Below are 15102 nucleotides of genomic sequence, written 5' to 3' on the forward strand. Positions count from 1 at the left end.
AAAAGGATGAAATGAAGAAACAGAATTGAGGACAGCGCAGAGAAACACATAACAACCTGAAAAGCACAGATGGACACAAGTTTGCCATGGAGACTGACTGGCAAAAGAAAACACGAGCGCCTAAAGACTGCCAGCAGCAAACGCTGCAAAGCAGACAGAAACAAGAGTAAGACTGCCACACAATACTGAATTACAAACATCTCTCATCCAAGTATATATGACCTGTACCAGAAGAAAAATGCCTGTGCGAGAATGAAATGAATAAACAAAGGTAATAGGCTATCAGGTCCAAACACTGCACATAAAGCTCATGTGATCTCATGATCCTAACAGTAATATGTCACAGTCAAGGCTGCACACACAGATTCAGGAGCTGAGAGCATTCAGTTCACTTTCTCCCAGTAGTTTTCATACTTTTAATTCTTTTAAACATAAATTTTAAGGTTCTTAGAGAGTTATATCCAGAATGTATGGTTGACCTGATCTATGAATCTACTCGCAACTCAGTATGTCTAGGTCAGTCTGCAAAACTAAAGATGTCAGTCTTTTCTGTCTATCAGTGTTTGCTGACTGTCTTTTAACTGTACTCACTTTAACTTTCTACTAGTGGTTGGACCCTCTTGTACTGTCAATGCTGCCTTAATTCTTTGTGGCACAGATGTAAAAATGTGCCAGAAACATTCCTCAGAGATTCTGGTCCATATTGACATGACTGCATCACACAGTTGCTGCACATTCATGTCGAGCTCCCGTTTCTCCACATCCCAAAGGTGATTTATTAGATTGAGATCTGGTGACGGTGTCAGCTGTTTGAGTACAGTCATCAGAAGATGGGTACACTGGTCTTAAAGGGATTGTCATGGTCAGCAACAATGTTCAGGTTGGCTGTGGCATTAAAACAAAGGGTACAAAATGTGCCAAGAAAGATGCCACACACCATTACACCACCACCACCAGTTGAACCTTTGATCCACAGCAGGATGGATCCATGCTTTAGTGTTTATGATTTAAAAAAAAACAAAAAACATTTGAATGTCACAACAGAAACCGAGACTCATCAGACAAGGCAACGTTTCCAACCATCTATTGGCCAGTTTTGGTGAGCTCTTTAAAATTGTAGCCTCACTTCCTTTTTTTTTTAGATCACAGGAGTAGCAACACTAGTGGTCATCTTCGAGGTTCGATGTGTTGTGTGTTGTGTGTCAGAGGTGCTCTTCTGCGAATTTCGGTTGTACCAAGTGGTCATTTGAGTTACCATTTCCCCTTCCTCTCAGCTAGAAGCAGTCTGACCATTTCCCTCTAAACGCTGGCATTAAGTAAGCATTTTTACCCAGAGAACTGCCACCGACTGGATATTTCCTTTTTTCAGACCACAGTCATCTCTGTAAACTCTAGAGATGACTGTGTTTGAAAATCCGAGACCCACAGACCCAGACCAACCTGTCTGGCACCCACAACCATGCCAACTTCGAAGTCATTTAAAGTTCATTTTGATGCTCAGTTTGAAGATCAGCAGGTCATCTTGACCATGTCTACATGCCTAAATGCACTAAGCTGCTGCCATGTGATTGACCGATTAGATATGTGGTTTAGCAAGCAATTGAATAGGTGTACCTAACAAATGCCTAACAGTATATAAAGTGCTTTATAACTAATTTTGATTACATTAGACAGTAATCTAATATGTTTATTCTCCCGACTATAGCGGAGCTGCAGACTCAGTAACATTATCATTCTTCTTTATCCCAGAAAATCATCAGAGCTGAAATGTGTCATGCACAGTGTTTGTATGTGTGGGCGTGACAAGCTGTCCCTATTAATGCATGTGTGTCCCTGTCTTAACAGACCCTTGGGCACTGTGGCAATTACTTGCAATATATGACACAAGTAGACACTTGATGACTCGCTAACGGTGGGGATTGGAATGGACAGTTCATGTCCATAAAGGCATCCATACAGCATCACAGCTACATAAGGATGATGGCAAAGAAAGTCACGTTTAAAGGGAGAAGTACAACAAATAATATCTAGAAGTGGCTGCTTAGATAATCAAATGCCTTAAGGCAGATTGTTAACATAAATATATTGAAACTGAACCCCACATACAGATTTTATGTCTGTTAATTAGTCCTAATAAAAATCTTATACGTGCTGCACTGCAAGTTCCAAGTTTCAACACCCAAACTGTTTCAGGGATCCAGTATGCTGCCCGTTGGCATTTTTCAGATGTCAGACACACTCTCCTAGTGCTTGGCTGAATGCACACTTCAGTCCAAAGATAAGGGAGAGCAGTGTTTACCAGGATAGTTCACTTATTCTACTGAACTACAGGCTCTTCACCTCAGAGACAGTGACACCAACACTCGAGTTGGCCTGAAGTACATCTTTTACCACAGTTTGCTCTGCTTCTCCACTCGGCTGTATTTTTTTCCTTTCAGCCTTTGTCTCGTTGTTTCTGATGCATGGTCGTTTTCTATACGTCTTCATCACTGTGTCATTCTTTTGTGCGTCTTTCCCTTCTGCCCACACCTTCCATATCTTCTGTATCTTATCTTTTTCTTATCTTCAGCCAGATTTTTTTTATCTTTCCTTTCTTTTCCCATTTCTCATCTTTGCTTTATGATCTTTTTCTCTATTTCCTTCATCTGTATGTTTCCCTCTATTGCCTGAGAGCAGATTACGCTCCCTTTCCCTTTTCTCCTCTGTTTTTCTTTCATTAATCACCCTGTTTCTTTGTTTTGCCTCCTCTGAGTCAGCTTCAATCTTCTCTTCTTCTCTCCTCCCCTCATATTCCTCCCGTTTCCTTTCTCCTTTCCTCTACAGGCAGTGACAGTGAGGCATTGGTTCATCTCCTCCTTCTTTTTATCTGCTTTTTCTCTCTTTCTCCCCCACCTCACCCTTCACCCTCCTTCCATATCTTTCTGCTCCAGTGCGCTCTCAAGCAGGCACTCTGCTGTCTAATGACTTGGATCGGTAGTGACTGTTGAGAGGAGATAGACCTGTAATAAGGCAATCCAACCCCGCACAAGAGTGCAAAGCACTACCGGTGCTTCATCTGTTTGTACTTTACACTGCTCTCCAGCCTCGAGGCAGCATGGAGGAAGAGGAGCTGATGGCGCATATATGAAAAAGTAAAATGTCCTCTGGGTAGAGAGTCCTTAAGTAAATCACATATGTTTTCTGCTTTCATAGTGAAGAAGAAAAGAGAAGGACAAGTGGTATAATTTTAGAAAAAAAAAATGGGAGCAGTGTATTTTAATAAATAAAGCTTCTGGAGATAAGAAGATAATTTTCATGTACTTGCGAGTTTTTTTGTTGCATCTTATTGCATAGTGTTTTTATTCAGGCCAAATCTTGCAGCAGCACATTTTTTAATCAGCCCATCCTGTCTGGTGGATTAAGCCTTTAAATTAACAACTTCGGGGTCTGTGTGGAGTCTAAACAGAACACCAAAACTGTCATATTTGTGCCAAAGGATTAACAGAGATGACACACTGCTGCACTGTCTGCATCTGTATCTGACAAGCACTTGTGATTCATGAATTGATACCACTGATATTCATTCAACCCAGGTGAGAAAGCTGATATTTAAACTTACATTTGTTGCTGTTATTACCTGGGGTCAACCATTCAAAAACATCAGCCACGGCACAAGACAGGTGAAGAAATGAGTGCTGGCAGTGTGGAGCAGGTGGAGACAAGTATCAGGGGTGATTTGTGACAGAAGGATGGCAGCAGGAGTGAAAGGGAAGGTTTATAAGATTGCAGTAAGATCTGTTATGATGTATATTCTGGTGCTAACAGAATGACCAGAATGGACAAAAAGACATCAGAAGGACAGCTCAGATCGAGCGTTTTGGAGACAAAGTTGGACACTCAAGTTGCCTTTTTTTGTCACAGAATAAAAAGAATCAAACGAAAAATGATTAATATTTAAGCAGTTTTAGCTTGGGGGAAAAAAATGTAATTTCAACCCTCCTCTCTGGTGTGGATCGGTGTGAAAATGTGACTGTTTTTTTATCGCTGGACCCCTGGGGAATTGATGACATAGAGCAAGTTTGCTCAGATTGTCAGCAGCTCTGTGAAAATAACGATAATATTTTGTGTTTGAACACAACAGCTGCTATTCAGCTACATCCAAACACCAAAAAGATGAAATCTTTTATAGATTTTAAAACACACTTGAAGGAAAGAGTCTGTCCTCATGAAAACAAACCAAAATAGCTGTGTAAAAAAAGAAAGGCTTCAGGGAGAAGTTCCTTTTTCCTCAATCTTGGACACCTGGTTAATCATTTTGTAAAGTGGATGGGTTTATGATGTTGGAAAGTGAAAAGACTGGTACACCTCTTATATTTATCCATCCAGCCATTTTTTGAGACTTATCTGGGTGCAGTGTTGTGGGGGCATCAGTCTAAGCACAGATACAGAAACACTTCGCCTGGGAGCAGGGCCATAACCAGGGTCTAGAAATATTTTTTTCCCTCTTAATTTATCATATTTAAGGTGTAGCACCTGTGCTCCATTCATGAGTATAAAAGGCTTTATTTCTGAAACTAAGAAACTAGGTCAGGGACCAGAAATATTGAAAGCTTCCCCTAAGCTTTTGCAGGAGCTACTGTGTATATAGAAATATGGAAGATGAGCTCTGTGTGTATAAAACAAAAACCTTAATCCAGATTTATCCCTTCACTTGAAATTAAAGTAGCACAAGGGGAAACGTTATTTACTCAGCAGCTCGTGCCCTACTGTGCTTTTCATTCACTGCTTGTGCCTAAACAGACCAAATATCATCGCTAACCCCCTAAATGCTGCCCAACGAGCGGCTGTAAAATCTATCTGGAGCATCAAAAATTTCATTGTCTTGTTTAAGAAAAAAATTAAGAACTACTGAGGTCATTTTGAGATCCCAGTGTCTCATCTTTCTCCCTCAATAGTGACATTTGTTTTTGTGTCATTTGTGAATGGTTTATCTTGCAGACTTACTGATGTGTGGGGGGGAAATAAAAAAACAAAACAAACAGCTGATTTAAGTATGGACAAAAGTGGCATTTTTAAAAAGTAAAACTCCCAGAAGAGCAATAAGAAAAAAATGTTTTTTTTACAAATTTGTTCTTTCTTTGCTCCCCGGAACAAAACGATCCACAGTCTGGTGTTTGGGAAACTGTGCTATAGACTATAAATAAAATACCGTCAACAATAAAAGGTTTGGAAATTTTTCATGTGCATGTTTGAGGTATATTTTTTCATTTTCAAACAAAAAAAAAAAAATTGGATCGATTCACCGACTTCTATCAGCTGGCTCCTTTCGATGTGAAGGAGTAGCAGCTCTACTCTGAGCCCCTCCACCATTCGGAGGAAGCATTTCCACTGCTTGTCAAGCAAACAAAACAGCATCTCATTTACTCAGCTCAGTATACAGATGGTATGGCAGCTACAAACATAAATCTCAGTATGAATCCATCATATGTTTTTCATTATTTAAGTATTGCCATAAAAAAAAAAAAGCATAAAAGCATAAAAGCAAGAAATATAGCTATTGCTTTACAGCATAGGGAACTTCGGTGCCTGCTAGTCAACAATCAACTGTCCAGCAAAGAGCAAACTGTAGGGTACAGATCAGGCTTCTCATTTAAACATGCCTCTACAGATCTAGATTGAGCTGGGAGACAAGAGTCAAAGATGATGCTCACACTGACCAATTTTGTGTCCCAATACTGAAAGAGAAGAAGAGAAACCAGTGGAGAGAAATGAAGTCATCATATCAGTAGTGAAAGAGCTGCAAGAGTTTGAGTTTGAGCAGAAAGCAAAATATATTTTTAAAATACAACCGCTGCACACTAATGATCACAAGCACCAGGGATACACACACACACACACACACACTTACAACAAGCAAACACATACTCTGGTTGCTGCCATGGGCAACAAGGAGTAGTTAAAAGTCACACTGGGGGGAGTTTTTTCTTCTTTTTTTGTGAATTATTAATCCAAGTCTGTTTTCACAATCAATAGGGAGGAGAGGTGGAAGAAGAGGTCAGGCAATAATTACCTAAAACACACACACACACAGGAAACAGTTGTTAGGATGAGGAGCATGGAGGCGTTATTCAGGCCAGCCCTCGCAGGAAAATAGATTTGAGCATCACCATTATGTTTCTTTTTCTGTTATGTAAGAAGAGCAGTGACAGGAAGAGGAGAAATGAATAGTACTCAGACTGACAAAGCCAGCGCCGGGTAATCACGCAGAGGACAACATATTTTAGAAAAGCGTTGGGCAAACAGTAACAGACAGTTTCTTTCTCCTCTTATCAGCTTCTTTGGCTTTTATGTTGTGGTACCAGTTGCTGTTAGGTGTACCCTGTACTCTGACTTTTTTCTTACTTGTTCCTATTTTCTTTCACTCAGCTCTTTCTTTGTTCACAATAACACTGCAAACACTTAGAAATAAAAACAGTAATGGCACCTTGATCTTGGTGTGCTCATAAACCTCTCAACACTGGAATATTACTGTTTTATATAAAATAATGACACACTGTCTTATTGTTCTGTTTATGATACAATTCTGTGTAGAAGTCTTGGTCACCCCTGATTTCTTCCAATGCCATCTTGAGCACTAGTTCCCCAGGCTTTGTTGAAGGTTTGTTGAACCACTTAACACTGACCTATGAATCAAGCAGGCATAAAAACGCTCCTAACTCGAGGGCTGAACCACTGTTGTGTGAGCAAACAACCAGCTTTGTCCTAAATTGTATCTTTAGGCACTTTGTTACTAGCAGCCTGTTGCAAAACCACATCAATTGTTCCCATTTCTTCAGTTGAGACTCCAAAAACAAAAAAATGCCCATGATAACACAATTGGACAGGCATCAAATTGTATTTTTGCATCAACAATGTGATTCCTAAAGAACTAACTTTGCAGTACTTGGCGTGTGTACAGCGTGTTTAAATAATCTAAAGAAAGTGGGGGAGCGAAGGACAAAAGAAGACTTGGAAGGCCTAGAAAACTGCCTAAAACTGATGAACAGTATGTGAAGGTCATGACTTTAAGAAACAGTAAATCTCTGTTGTCTAACATTCCTAGAGCGGAGCATTTCAGGAGAATTAGCAAAACTTTATTTGTGCTCAAAAATCAGACATTAATGAAAGGCCAGATCTGAAATGGGTGTATTCTCAGGATTTCTGCAACCCACAATAGACAAAAAATAAATAAATACCTGAGTTCCTCATTTTATTTTGACATTCAACTGAGTCACTGCTATTTTTGTTAAAGGTAAACAAGGAGACATGACCGACATATTTAACTTTAACAAAAGAAAGGAGACATACTACACTTGCCAGACACATTTAGCTGACGTGTGCAGCTCTGTGCCGCCGGTTGTACCTTCGAATGACGCAGAATAACCATTTTCTCTCACTTGCTCGATAAAAGCTCTCATCTGCATCTATGACTCACTCGTGCATAACGTGGGAGGAAATCACGTAAGTACAGCCAAAGTTTCTCAATCTTAAATTATTTTTTTTTTCAATTTATAGTATATGCTTGCTCTTTGGTATGAGTTTCATAATCACCATGGTGACTATCACAGATGAAAAATGAAGACAGAAATGGACTGGCATTTATACGGTGCTTTTCTAGTCTTACTGACCACTCAAAGAAAGAGATCGAGCTCTCATGTAGGCTGAAAAATTGGACACAGTGGTTAGGCGCCTTCTGGGTTCCCTCAATAGGATGTCGCTGCTGCTGCTGGATGCTCTGCACATATAGAGGAGTAAAGTTCCTGTTGAACTTTCTTTATGAAGCATGGGTCTTGTGCTTGTTTTGGTGCCAGTGAAAAGATGGGGAGAATGTGAGACGCGGGCAGTTATTAAAAGACTGATGCAGACACAGTCACTTTCTTTTTGCTTATTTGGAGCCAGAAGAGAACATATTTGAACAACAGTTATCGTCTAACAGTAATTTGGTAAGCAGTTTGCATCCATACACTATCAGCACTTCATGCAGACGGACATGTGCTAATTACTGTTAAGCGTTATACACAAAAGACCTACTGAATAGGCTGTAAGTACAAGTCCAAAGTATGGGCAGCAGTGTTGGGAACTGTCGAAACACCTACCGGCATTAAATGTTTAAAATACTAAATATGAGTAACTGTATTCCATTACAATTACTGTTTAAAAAGATTATAATTAGAATACAGTTACAGTTAGAGGGCGATCTTTTCCTGTTTCATACGTCAGGTTATCCCCTCTCTTTCCCCTCTCTAATTTTGGTAACTCCACGTTGGTGGAAACCCAAATAAAACACCCAATAAGAGGCTCTAATGTAAGCGTCCTGGTAATGTTGGTGGCATCAGTTACACAATGGCACAGGCAAGAATGCATTTTATACTTGGAAACACCACTTCACATTTAAAGAAGAAAGGGATGGGGCAAAATATGACCGTGCAGTGCAAACTGTTTGCCAGCAACCAAGCTGCTCTCAGCATCAAAAGACTCCACCTCCAACCCTAAAGAAACATCTGGAAGTTAGTTTTTTGTTGTTGTTGTTTTTTTTTTTCGATCTAATGTTAGCCTACTGCAACTACCTTGTTTTAGTTGTGGTAGCTACACGAGTTATGTGCCACTTCAGTATCTTTGATGTTGTGACAAAGTAGGTGAGAAGACCATTTGTCCATATTCTTAGTTAACATTCTTGTTTTGATTTCTCATATCTTATATGTAGTCTTCAATAGGGAAACATCTACTATCCCGGGTTTGTTTAAGTTTTGCACTTTTACAGATTATATAACATAACATCTTGATACAAGTTTGTTAAGTTAACATGTTATTTATTTCAACTGTTAAATGGTTTAGTTTGAACTCACCTTACCTACATGTCTTCCAGGAACAAAAGGAGGAAATGCAGTTTCACTTCCTGTATTTATAGCTTCCTGGTTAGTCTGAGGTCACAGGAAGAGACCAGGTGAAGAAGAGGGAGAATCTTTGTAATTTAATAAAGTTGATTTTAGAGTGTGTTTATACAGAGATGGATTTGTTGTAATGTGTATTGACTATACCTTAGAGTTTTATTGCTAGGAAGGAGTAGCAGTATGGAGTAGTCCAGGGGTGAGCGGACCATTTAAGCAGATGAACCAGGTGTTCGGGGGAAAGGATCAGGTTAGTGTAGCTGTGTGCATTTTGGCCTTAATTTCTGTTGATTTAAGTTCAGTTAAGTTTATTTGAAGCAAGTTAACTGTGGAGTTGAGTTTCTTATTTATTTTTTGTAAATATTGTTTGGTCACAAAGTGGTGAATAAATCACTCGCTACACTGGATAGCATCTGTCTCCTGCCATTCTTTAGCCGCTTAGGTCAAATTCTACCACAGAAGTAGTATTGCTGTGTAATTTATTGCTATTACTGAAGGCTACTCACCACCAAGCTAACATTCTTAGGTGGCGTTAGCTGAGGTCAGTTCATAGACTGCAGACTGTTACACTTGATGGATAGCATTAACAACCTGCTAGCTGCAGATAATCATGTGCAGTTCTGAAAGCAGACAGAAAGAAATCATCTTACTGATACAGAAATAGTTTTCTATATGAGATACACTGCATCACTGTCCACCCTACTTTTACTCATTTTATATTAAGATTTAAAAATCTAGTTGGTATTGGCATGGCGAGTAGCCTTGTAATAATAGTAACAAATCACACAGCAATAGTACATTAAAAGCATGAAAATATATTAAGTAATCCAAAGTATTCAGAATACTTTACTCACATTGACTAATATTTTGGGGCATGTAATCTGTAACCTGTAGTGGAAAACATTTTAAAAGTAACCTTTCCAACACTGATGGGCAGTGACCAAAATATGTGTTATTGTCCTAGTTTGATCAAAAACAAAGAGTCCTACAGAAGCAGTTCAACATACCCCCAGTATCTTTCTGTTAGCTGGATTCACTTACCCTCACGCTGGCAGTCATTATGAATGGCTACACAAAGCTGGTTATCAGTTCGTTGAGTTAACCCAGGTTTAATCACAGGAAAGTGGTGGTGTTGGCGCCATCTGACCAATCCCATCACTTATAGTAAGTATGATTTACAAACAAAGATAAAACTATCACATTGCAGGGCTCTAGACTAACTTTTTGCCATGGGCGTACCGGTACACCTAACTTTAAAAAGTTAGGCGTACCGGCACAAAAGTTAGGCGTACACAAATTTTATAATAATTTATATAATATAATGTGTTTTTCTGGATACACTGTGCCTTTTCAGCATTCAAAGATTGATGACACCGTGTCAGAGCACTGGCTATGAATTTCAGAAGGATCAGGCCTTAACTTAACAGAAAAGTTAGCAATAGTTCTTTTCCTATTACAGCTACATCCACTTCTGTTGTGCCTAGGCTGCTCACTAGGGCTGGGTATCATCACTGATTTCTATAATCCATTCGATTCCGGTTTTCAAAGTCCCGATTCGATTCAACTTAGCCTCAGACAGTCAGAAATATTATAATTCTGATCATTTATCAGTACAGTGAACATCACAGCAGATGCCTTTGTGTGAAAGTAACTGAGAATAAAACAGAAAAACATGAAGGAGATTTTCCTGGTCTGGCTTTTTATAGCAGATAACCTTAAAAATATTCTACAATGTTCTGCATATAAAGTTTAAATTTCTTCAGTATTGAATAACAGAAAAATAGGCTTTCTTTCTCTAAATAGCCAGGAAGGAAATCTGGCAAAAATCCCAACTTTACAAGTTATCACACTTAGTAATATCACAACTCTGTCATTAAGACATGAGAGAATCTGATGGACCGTAATCAGGTGTTTTATTAAATTAATGTTTAAAAGACGTTTTAGTTTTTATTCTTTCAGTTGCAGCTGTGGTGTTCCACAACTCCATATATCCGATATATCCACGATCCTTCCTGTACACATCTCCTCCCTGTCTGACTTTGTGTCCTAACCAATCAACCTGAGCTGCCCATTCTGGTCACTACCATGAAACTCTTGTTCACCCCTCTGTTGCTTGTGCCCAGTTTACATTAAAAATCATCCAAAAAGCACCGATAACACGAACATAGTTGAGACATCCAGTTTAATGAGTCACATAAGGTGAGGTGATGCCTAGCTGACAGCTAACGCCTACAGCCACCTGCCAGTGCACTAATAATGATAGCTTTAACTTAATAAAGTTTAGTTGGGTGAGCTATAAAGGAGAGAATTAGCCAGAGAGGTCATTTAAAGGTTTATATTTCTGCTCTACAGATGAGCTCCTGGGACTGGTTCACTTTTAAACCAGCCTCTCGTGGCCATTAAGGCAAAAGCTGTATTTTTTTAGCCCCTCGGAGTTGGCTTCATTTTTTAGTTCTGGACAGGAAAAATACATTTTCCCCTTACACACATGTTCACCATACACCTCTTCCAGAAAACTAAACTTTTTTCAGGAGTCGACCCAGCAGACTGGGTTTGCCTTTAGCTGATCAGATGTGTGTGGTACTGCAGCTGACAGTGATTAAGCTTGGCACTCTCCCCTCATGTTTATTAGCCATCCTACAGCCTCCTCCGGTTCCGCCAAGGGGGGCATGGCAACCATGGCTAAAGGACATTTCCTTCATAACATGCATAGCTGTTTCATGGCTGGCAGCAGCTGTTAAGTGTGTGATGTCCAATAAAGAAATATGAATGGGATTAATGCTGTCTCACTATCAAGTTGCTTTATACCGTTAGGCTGTCCACCCACCGGTGATCAGTCCTCTTCTGATTTATTTTTAACTTAATCTTAATTTGCATCAGGCCTGTGCGTCATAGTTATTTAACGCGTCTTATTTTCTTTCTGTCTGTCTGACTATTCAAGGTGTTTTTTTAAGGCTCCCATTCAGCTTCTATTCATTAACCTGCTCCAGTTTTCACTTTTAGTTCATTTTCGAGTCTCTAACCTTGAAAGAAAATTGACAATTTTGTCATTTAAAATGTTATAGCGGTTATAGAAAAGTTATTTTAAACTGTGTCAATGAAATGGCCTTTCTATTTCAAGAGATATGACATTTACCCAGCACAGCCAAACTGAACAATAACAGAGTTAATTAAGTGCATCAGGTAGATGCCCTTCAGCACTGGTGGAGAATAATTATGCACATTTACCCAAGTACTGTTCTTATACAGAGTTTACGCAACTGTGAGTTTTTCCTTTTTTATTCCACTTTATTCCTCTAGTTCATATGTCACAGATATATTTTTTGGTGGAGCTGATTTTGTTCCACAACATTTATCTGTGTAGCAATCCAACCAGATGGTTTCATTAACATAATAGACTCATAAGCTTACAATTATCCACTATTCCACAAAAGGTATGTTGTAGGACTCAAGGAATAAAACAAAATAATGAGAACTGATTTGTGTGGTTCTTTTGTTTGCCCTGTCTCTTTAATCAAATATTAAAGGGATATACACTTATTTAAAGTATTTAAAGCTATTTTACAAGGGTCTAACTTCTGGGAACCACTCATAACTAATATAAAAGATGGATGTGGGCACAGTGACTTCTGGACTTTGTTCATGCATTTTGAAAATTCAGAAGTCGCATATTTGCCACCATCATGTTGGAGCCAGAAGTTACTTTACGTGGATGAAAGGGTGGAGTGTTAATTTATAGGCGATTGCTTGTTAGCTTGGTTAGCAAGCTGCATTCATGCACAATGCAGGTGCAACACACAGACATGTGAATCAGCTAATCATCATCTCTAATAATTCGTTTTTATTCATCTCCGGCTCTCTTCCACAGCGTCTTTTGTCCTTTAAATGGAATCACAACCCAAGACTAATATGCATGAGGGGAAAAGTCATATAAAGGAATATTAATTTAGACATCTGCTGATTTTTATTTCTTCTGCCCAACAATTTTTCACTGGTTAGTGGCTTGCCCTTATTGAGCCTTGTACTGCTAGAGGTTTCTTCCTGTTAAAAGGGAGTTCGTCCTTTCCACTTTCGCCAAGTACTTGCTCACAGGGGTTATCGTACTGTTTGGGTTTTCTCTGTGTTATTATAGTGTCTTTACCTTACAATAGACTGTTGGTGTGATTTGGCACCATATAAATACATTTTAACTAAATAGAGTTAGTAACAGGCTAAAAAAATTCATTCACCAAAACAGAAACACAATCTCCTTGAATGATTTGTACTACACAGCAAGCAGCAATCTCCAGAAGGCTCCATCACACTTGTGTTGTATTTTATTGATTTATGGTTTGTTTGTTTGTTTGTTTGTTTGTTTTAATTCTGGGGGTCTTATTGTATTTATTTATTTATTTATTTATTTATTTATTTATTTATTTATTAGTAATTGTCTTTCTAATTATTATTTTTTCCTTCTGGCCCTTGTTCTGTTGTAACAAGTGGATGTCTTTGTTTTGAAAAATATCGTCATCCACATGAAAACGACCTTGACTGTTGTGCATCTCATGTCAAAGCAACAGGTGATGATTTAAATTTAACGATATAGAAATGTTGGTCATTCAAACAGAGCTAAAGACACATATACATATATTTTTGTTTGCTTGTTTATCATACAAGGCTGTAAATATGATGTATGATGCTGTAAAATTTGGCATTTTAACACTGTGGGTCAACTAGGACTGACCTCCCTGCAGTTTCTGCCACTTCTGCTCTGGCTTCACTTTTTAGTGAACTGCATGCTCTAAGTTCCTATAACAGTCTTCATATAATTATCACCATCAGTATGTAAACACGGATGCTAAAAAACTACTTAATGTGATGCAACAGAGACGAGCACAGCAGATCCATTTTGTACAGCAGACACGAGATGCACAACAGTCAAGATCGTGGGGCGGTCATGGCTCAAGAGTTGTGTGTTCGTCTTGTAACTGGAAGGTTGCCGGTTCGAGGCCCGGCTCGGACAGTCTCGGTCATTGTGTCCTTGGGCAAGACACTTCACCTACCGCCTACTGGTGTTGGCCAGAGGGCCGATGGCACGATATACGATTGTCTACGTTAACAACAGATACTGTAACCCTGGACACGTCTCCGTTAAAGTTTTGGTATGCCGTCTGGACCTGGAGCTGTTAGCTTGCGGCCATATTATCTACCTCGGGAGTTCAGTCATGTGATCTGTGTGTGTGTTTACATCCCTCCGAGGGCCGACGCAACAGCTGCCTGTGAGAAAATACACACAGTCACAGCAAGACTTCAGACACAAAACCCCGAGGCTTTCATTATTATATCTGGAGACTTTAACCATGCCACACTGGATTCTACTCTGGCTGCTTTTCACCAGTTTGTGAATTGTCCCACAAGGAGCAACAGGACAATTGACCTACTGTATGCTAATGTGAGAGATGCATACAGAGCCACCCCCCTCCCCCCACTAGGGAAGTCAGACCACAACCTGGTTTACCTACAGCCACAATACACACCCCTCGTCCAAAGGCAGCCTGTCACACCGCGCTCCATCCGGAGATGGACCCCAGAAGAGGAGGATGCTCTGAGAGACTGTTAGGACACCACAGACTGGGATGTGCTCCTGAGCCCACATGGTGAGGACATAGAGGGGGCGACACACTGTCTTACAGACTACCTCAACTTTTGTGTGGACACAGTCGCCCCTGCTAAGACGGTACGGTGTTATCCTAATAACAAACCATGGGTAACACAGGAAGTCAAAGCTGTCCTCAACATGAAGAAGAAGGCTTTCAGGAGCAAAGTGAAGGAGGAGATGAAAGCAGCACAGCGGGAGGTGAAACGCTGCCTGAGGGAAGCAAAGGACACCTACAGGAGGAAGGTGGAGCAGAAGTTGGAGAGGAACAATATGAGGGAGGTCTGGAATGGTGTGAAAACCATCACAGGCCACAACACCAAGAAAAGCACAGTGGGGGGGACTGTGGAGAAGGCAAACGAACTCAACAACTTCTTCAACAGGTTTGACCAGCCCACAACCCCCCCCACCCTCACCCTCACCTTCACTACAGAGTCCTCTCCCCACTCTCCTGCCTCCCTCGCTTCCCCCCCTTCCTGACACCATGACACCCCCCTCCTCCAATCCCTCTCTCAGCAGCAAGACATCTCCCCCCCTCCCCTCCTCCCAAACATCTCCCAG

The sequence above is a fragment of the Astatotilapia calliptera genome, chromosome 4, assembly GCF_900246225.1.
Source record: "Astatotilapia calliptera chromosome 4, fAstCal1.2, whole genome shotgun sequence".
In the NCBI taxonomy this organism is placed as follows: domain Eukaryota; kingdom Metazoa; phylum Chordata; class Actinopteri; order Cichliformes; family Cichlidae; genus Astatotilapia; species Astatotilapia calliptera.